Source organism: Aotus nancymaae, unplaced genomic scaffold (genome assembly GCF_030222135.1).
Source record: "Aotus nancymaae isolate 86718 unplaced genomic scaffold, 86718_ANA_hifiasm-v0.15.2.pri h1tg000006l, whole genome shotgun sequence".
In the NCBI taxonomy this organism is placed as follows: Eukaryota; Metazoa; Chordata; class Mammalia; order Primates; family Aotidae; genus Aotus; species Aotus nancymaae.
This window is the reverse complement of record NW_026988417.1, coordinates 68,441,521-68,449,089: the sequence shown is the minus strand read 5'-3', so window position 1 is coordinate 68,449,089 and position 7,569 is coordinate 68,441,521. Positions and strand designations below refer to the sequence as shown.

General features: G+C 44.2%; 1 pseudogene; it reads left to right on the top strand.

The window, feature by feature from the left end:
* Positions 1 to 4,367: 4,367 nt before the first annotated feature.
* Positions 4,368 to 5,356, top strand: LOC105713368 (WD repeat-containing protein 1-like; annotated as a pseudogene).
* The last annotated feature ends 2,213 nt before the right edge of the window (positions 5,357 to 7,569 follow it).

Here is a 7,569-nt window from a genome sequence, read left to right as displayed (position 1 = left end):
GACTCACAGTTCTGCATGGCTGGGGAGGCCTCAGGAACTTTACAATCATGGCAGAAGGTGAAGGGGAAGCAAGGCACATCTTACATGGTGGCAGGAGAGAGTAAGAATGAGGTGGGAACCACCAAATGCTTTTAAACCATCAGATCTCATGAGAACTCCCTCACTATCACTAGAACAGTATGAGGGAATCCACTCCCAAGATCCAATCACCTCCCACCAGTTCTCTCCCTCAACATGTGGGGATTACAATCAGAGATGAGATTTGGGTAGGGACACTGAGCCAGACCATATGAACTTACAACACTTATAAAATATTCCATCTTTGTCACTTTCCATCTAGAAATTCCCCATCCTTTATTCTAATTCTTCCCTTTATTCAAATCCCCCTCTATGAGAAGCAAGCTTATTTTGAAGCTGCTTTACCCTTTACACACCCTACCTCATGCCTGACACATGCAATTCTGTTTCTCTTCCTTTTTCCCTTTTTTCCCACCCTTCCGTCCTCCCCACCTTCCTTCTTTCCTCCCTCACTCCCTCCCTCCCTCCCTCCCTCTTGGTATTTGGATTGTGGTAAAGACTTTATAGAAACTATTCATATACTTAGAGTTACTCTTTTCAGACTTATCAGACCAGAAATACTTCACAGTGGCTTCCAGTTGCTTCCTGGAGTGGGATGGAGAAGCAGAAGATGAGCCTGAAGACGTAAGTCAACACCAGATGATGTAGTACTTGATTTCCATGATAAGAAGTTCGGATTGTATCCAGAAAGTAATGGTTATTAATGCATCACATCTATTTATTGAACATTTACTATGGACAAGCACTGTTCAAGGCATGAGGATATAGCAGCGATTAGGTCAGATGAGGTCCTTACCTTTATTAAGGGACTTACATTTTAGTGGGAGGAGATAGATAATAAACACATAAATAAGGTGGTGATAAGTACCATAAAGAAGACAGAGTATTGTGAAGGAGAAGGCCTGCTTGGGGACATTTGCTTTAGCTAGGGCAGTTTTTCAGGCATTTCTGAGGTGAGAACTGAAAATGGGAAGGAGAGAAGCATGCTGTCATGGGGGATGGGGCAGGCTGAGGAGCTTAGAGCATGCCAAGCACAAACAACGGCAGACCAGAGCACCTGAGATGGAAACCAATGTGGCTTCTTTAGGGAGAAAGAAAGAGGCCAGAGTGGTTGGAGCATGGTGCTGGGTGTAAGTAGAACAAGGTGTGCTGAAGAGTTTAAAAGGTGTTCCATTCATGTAGATCTTGGAATGCTGTGTCAAGAGGTGTAGATGTTTATTCTGGTCATTGGGAAGCTCTGGACAGTTCTCAGAAAGACAGTTCATCTGATTTTACCTTTAACAATCATTTTGGTAGTTGCCACAACAGGTTTTCTTACACAATTGACACAACCCTATTCTTCTCTGGTCACCAAAATCCTCCAGCAGACACCAGCTGAGTGTCTTCCAATTCAATTTTGATGCTACCTGGAGTTACAGTCACATCCCATAAGTCAGTCCCACAAGACTGCCCCCACACTAAACATACCAAGTGGCAAGTAGTAGATTGTCATTTATAATTCTGACTGACTGGCTATAAATTAAGTTCTCATGACCCCCTTTTTGGGTTTGATTAATTTGCTAGGATGGCTCACAGAACAAAGGAAACACATTTACCAGTTTATTATAGAGAATATTATAAAGCCTACAGATGAACGATCTGCTGAAGAGGTGCATAGGGTGAGGAATGGTGTGGAGTGTCCACGTCCGTCTGGGCACACTACCTTGCATGTACCGCCACATGTTCAGCAACCTGGAAGCTCTCTGAGCTCTCCTTTGTGGTTTTTATGGAGGCTTCATTACCTAGGCATGACTAATTTCACTGGCGATTGATGATCAACTCAACCTTCAGCCTCTCTTTCCTTCTAGGGTGGGCTGTGTGGGGGATAGGAGATGGAGGTTCCACCTCTCTTATCACACGATTGGTTCCCTTGGAAACCAGCCCCATCCTGAAGCTATACAGGAGTCCACGAAGAGTCACCTTGTTAGTGCAAAAAATGCTGCTATTGTGCAGAAAATTTCAAGTGACTTAGGAACTCTATGTCTCTTATCACTCAGGAAGTTACAAAGGCCTTAAGAGTTCTGTGCCAATAACTGTGGTCAAACACCAAATGCTAGAAGAAAAGATTCTTGTGGCACCCCATCTACCATGGTTTTAGGAGCTCTACATCAGGAACTGGGGGTGGAGACCAAAATATATATTTCTAATTTCACAACTGGAGAATAGCCTATAGTGAGACAAAAAACAGAAGAACCAGGCCAGGCGTGGTGGCTCACGTCTGTAATCCCAGCATTTTGGGAGGCCGAGGCTGGCGGATCACTTGAGGTCAAGAGTTCCAGACCAGCCTGGCCAACATGGTGAAACACTGTTTCTACTTAAAATACAAAAATTAGCCAGGGGTGGTGGTGGGCACCTGTAATCCCAGCTACTCAGGAAACTGAGGCAGGAGAATCACTTGAACCCAGGAGGTGGAGGTTGCAGTGAGCCGAGATCGCACCATTGCACTCCAACCTGGGCAACAAAGTGAGACTCTAACTCAACAAAACAAAACAACAACAATAAGAAATCAAGAGAACCAGTTAAGATGCTGTTGCAGTCCAGGGACAAGATTAGTGACTCTAACTGGGGTTGTAGCAGACAGTCACGTGGCTAGGAAGTGGTAGACAGAAACTCACTGTGTCTTACCCATTCCCCTGACTAGTCTGGAGCAGCAACCTAATGCCAGGCAGGAACACAGACTAATGAAGAAGAACAGTATTTACAACTAAGAGAGAAGCTGCTGAGTTTCGGAGGCTGATTCTCGTTTTATTTCACTGTATTTACTGATTCATCCTTATGCAGGATTTTGTGTCTCACACTGCTGTTAAGCACGCCATGAAATGGAAGAAACGAAACTAGGATAATAGGAGGCTTTGCTAAGTGTGCTACTGTAAATGTTTTCTGAGATGTCAAGTGAGGCCATCAGGCTCTTTGAGAGTTATTTGATATGTGGACAGAGGAGAAAATTGCCAATATTCTTCTGTTTTTATCATACTTATTCCCCCCAAATGTTGGCCAAACTTCCTTCACTCCGTCTTCTCTCTCTCCCTCCCTCCTTCCTTACAAGGCCCTATATGATCTGGCCCCATTACCTGGCTCCCTACTTTCCCCCTTGTTATTTCTCCCAGCCACATTGGCCTCTTCATGGCTTCTAGAACATGCTTGGCAGTATTGGCATTTGCTGTTCCTTTGGCACTCATGGTCTTCTTTGCAGTAGGCTGCATGACTTGATCTTCCAGGTTCTCTGGTCTTGATTTAATTTTCACCAATCCCTCTCTCTAAAATTGTAGAGACCCCACCCCTTCCACCAAGGAGAACATAATGATATAGAAAGACTTCAGTCATCTCTTTAAATTGGACAGATTTAGTAAGCAAATGAAGCAAGAACACAGAGGAGCTGAATGATACTTTCAATACATTTAATGTAGTTGGTATTTATAGAAGCTTATAGTCTCTGAATGGAGAATATTCATTTTTCCATTTGCAGTTGCGTAATTTATAAAAATTGATAATGCACTTGATCTCAAAGAAAACCTTAAGTTTTAAAGGATAGCGATTTTACAGGTCACATTCTAGGATTATATTTCAGTAAAAATATAAATAGAATGGTAACCTAAATTTTTTTTTAACCAGGATTATAATAAGCACTACGTGCATAGATAATCTCTAGATAAAAGAAGCCAAAAGGAAAGTTTCAAACTTTCTAGGAAGCCATAAAAAAAGAGAGCACTTTAAGTCAAGTACGGTGGCCTGTGCCTGTAGTTCCAGCTACTTCAGAAGCTGAGGCAGGACTGCTTGAATCCAGGAGTTGAGTCAAGCTTGGGCAATATGTCAAGACCTTGTCTTTAAACAAAAAATTTTTAAAAAGAGTACCTTATACTAAAATCAGTGGACACTGCAAAATATGTGCCCAAAGATAAATTTATAGCTTTAAATATGTTCATTATTTAAGAAAGGCATTCTTTGAGGGACCCACCCCACCCCATTCAAATTCAAGTTCACAATAGGCGACCACAGCCGCTTTGTCAACTGTGTGCAATTCTTTCCTGATGGGAACAGATTTGCCACAGCCAGTGCTGACGGCCAGATATACATGTATGACGGGAAGACTGGGGAGAAGGTGTGAATGCTTGGACGGAAGCAAGGCCCACGACAGCGGGATTTACGTCTTTAGTTTGGAGTCCGGACAGCACCCATTGCTTTCTGCTTCTGGGGACAAAACTTCCAAGACTTGGGATGCCAACGTGAACTTAGTGGTCAGCACATTTCCCATGGGCTCCACGGTTCTGGACCAGCAGCTGGGCTGCCTGTGGAAGAAGGACCACCTGCTCAGCGTCTCCCCGTTCGGGTACATCAACTACTTGGACAGAAACAACCCCAGCAAGCCCCTGCACGTCATCAAGGGCCACAGTAAATCGATCCAGTGTCTGACGGTGCATAAAAACGGAGGCAAGTCCTACATTTGCTACCGGAGCCACGACGGACACATTAATTCCTGGGATTCAGAGACAGGGAAGAAGGACTCTTTCGCTGGGAAGGGCCACACGAACCAGGTGTCCAGATGGACCATGGCGGAGTCGGGGCGGCTCATCAGCTGCAGCATAGACGACGCTGTGCGGTAACCAGCCTCACGCCGCGGGACTACAGCGGACAAGGAGTGGCGAAACAGGACGTTCAGCCAAAGAGCGCAGCCGTCGGCCCCGGGGGATACGCCGTGGTCGGCTGCATCCGGCAGAGCGTCCTGCTGGAGAATCAGAGGAAGGGCTTCAGCATTCACAACCCGGGCTACCAGCCCGGAGCTGTGGCCGCGCACCCCGGCGGTGGGGGCGCGCACGCAGCGTCCGCCCGTACTCCATCTTGGGCACCAGGCTGAAGGACGAGGGCGAGCTCTGAGAGGCCAAGGGCCCGGTGACCGAGGTGACCTCCTCCCACAACGGCGCCTTCCTCGCGGTGTGCGACGCCAGCAAGCTGGTCACGGTGTTCAGCGTTGCCGGCGGCTACTCGAGAACAGTGTTTTTGATGGACATCATGCAAAAATCGTCTGCCCGGCCTGGTCCCCAGACAGTGAACACTTTGGCTCCAGTGGCATGGACAGGATGGTGTACGTCTGGACCCTGAGTGACCCGGAAACCAGAGTCAAGATCCAAGGCGCACATCAGCTGCACCATATCAGCAGCCTGGCCTGGCCTGGCTGGACGAGCGCACGCTGGGCACGACCTCCCACGACGCCTCTCTTAAGGAGTGGACAATCACCTACTGAGGAGCCCCACCCCCGCCTCTGGACGGACCGAATCAGGGACGAGAGTTGAACTGCAGCGGAACATGTCATTTCACTATTTCTGTGACGTGCCTCTTTGCCCCCGCTCCACCGCAAGAGGCAGGAGGGCCCCGTCATGATCCTTGTCTCTGCAGGGTGTCTGTACACGTTCTTCTGAAAGCTTTAGACAGAAACGGATTGCACATGAAAAATAAAGCGAGCACTTAATGTGTGGAGCGTTACTAAACCCAAAGCCCAACCAAACCTTAAGAATGCGGAACATTCCAGAGGCAGTAGCCTCCAAAGCACACAGAGCCCCGGGCCCCGCCGTGGCTCTCACGGTCAGCGAGCGTTGTACAGATGAATGAGCCGGGGCTCTCATGTTGCTACCTGCAGAACATTTCTGTACTAGTGAGAAGAGGGAGTACGCGTTGCAGTTCAGCAAAGCGGGAATTCTCTGTTGAGATGTCTGTCTCTTCCTAGCATGTGACTCACACCGTGTGGCTGCCTTCCAGATCAGATGGGGACACACAAACCCTTGGGTATGTTTTATTGTCAGATTTTGTGCTTGATTTTAAGAATGGAATTATTATTATTATTTTTTATCTTAACGGTTGCCTGTCAGTGTTTACGAACTAGTGTGCTGTCAGCACTGTGTCCAGGTTTTTAGAATCCTTGTTAGCCAGAACTGGTCATGGTTTCACCATTATGCTTTGATGTTCTCCTGTGTTTCTCTCCCCCTTCTGCTCCCAGGAGCAAAGATTAATTTAAGGGCAAAGATAAAGTCACTGTAAACTAATCTGCCATCGTTTTAATTAATCTTCCTTTACTTTTTCAGTGCAGAAATTAAAAGTAAGTATAAAGCACCATGATTGGGAGTGTTTTCTCATGTGTCGGAACCACTGGTATATGTTGGCTGAGAAAAATCCCTCCCCTTGCACTGTGAAAACACTGAGCAATTTAAGAGATAAGCCTGAGAAATAATTAAATATCTTTTCTCTCTCTCTCTAAAAAAAAAAAAGAAAGTTTACCAGAAAGAACTTAGTTTTCATATTAAGAAATTAGAAAAACAACTACTTATAGGAAAAAAATTAATAAAGATAAAATCTATAATGAGTGGGATTACAAACAGTTTATAATTTAAAAGCTGCTTTTTTTAAATTAAAAAATTGTTTTAGAGATAGGGTCTTGCTATGTTGCTCAGGCTAGTCTCAAACTCCTAGCCTCAAGTTGTTCTCTCACCTTAGCCTCCTAAAGCATTGGGATCACAGGTGTGAGCCATCATGCTGGGTCCTGCTTCTTAAAATGACCAATAAGCCGTTTATTGAGTCTAAGGAGAAAAGGAGAAAAAGTATATAAAGATTAGGAAAAAGAAAGGAGAAAGAAACAGGTATTGGGGAAATTAAGAGTTCTCAGAGGTATTGCATGCAATTTCTTTGTAGCCAATTTGAAAAACTAGAGGGAATGTTTTATTTCAAAGAAAAATATAAGTAATTAAAAATGAATAAAGTAGAAATGGAAAACTACTAATGACAAGAATGAAAAGGTAATTAAAGATCCATTAAAAAAAAAACAGGAATAGATGGGTTCACAGCAATTATCTAATCTTTAAAGAATGAATAATTCCATTGTTTTTCAAATGATTCCAAACCATGTAAAAAGACAGATCTCTCTCTAAATGATTTTATAAAGTCATCATAACTTTAATACTGAAAAAATATATGAATATTCACTTAGGAATATAGATGCAATAAAAGATAAGGAAAAAATATATGAATATTCACTTATGAATATAGATGCAAAAATTACCAAGTATTAGCAAAATTAATCTGGCAATAAATCTAAGAATAATACATTTTTAGAAATATAAGCATAGGCTGAGTACCGTGGCTCAAGCCTGTAATTGCAGCACTTTGGGAGACAGAGGGAGGTGGATCATGAGATCAGGAGTTCAAGATCAGCCTGACCAAGATGGTGAAACCCCTTATCTACTAAAAATACAAAAATTAGCTGGGCGAGGTGGCAGGTGCCTGTAATCCCAGCTACTTGGGAGGCTGAAGCAGGAGAATTGCTTGAACCCGGGAGGCAGAGGTTGCAGTGAGCTGAGATCCTGCCACTGCACTCCAGTATGGGAAACAGAATGAGACTCCATCTAAAAAAAAAAATAAAAAAAAAAGGTAAGCATAGATGAATAGCAGGAAATCTAGTAACATACT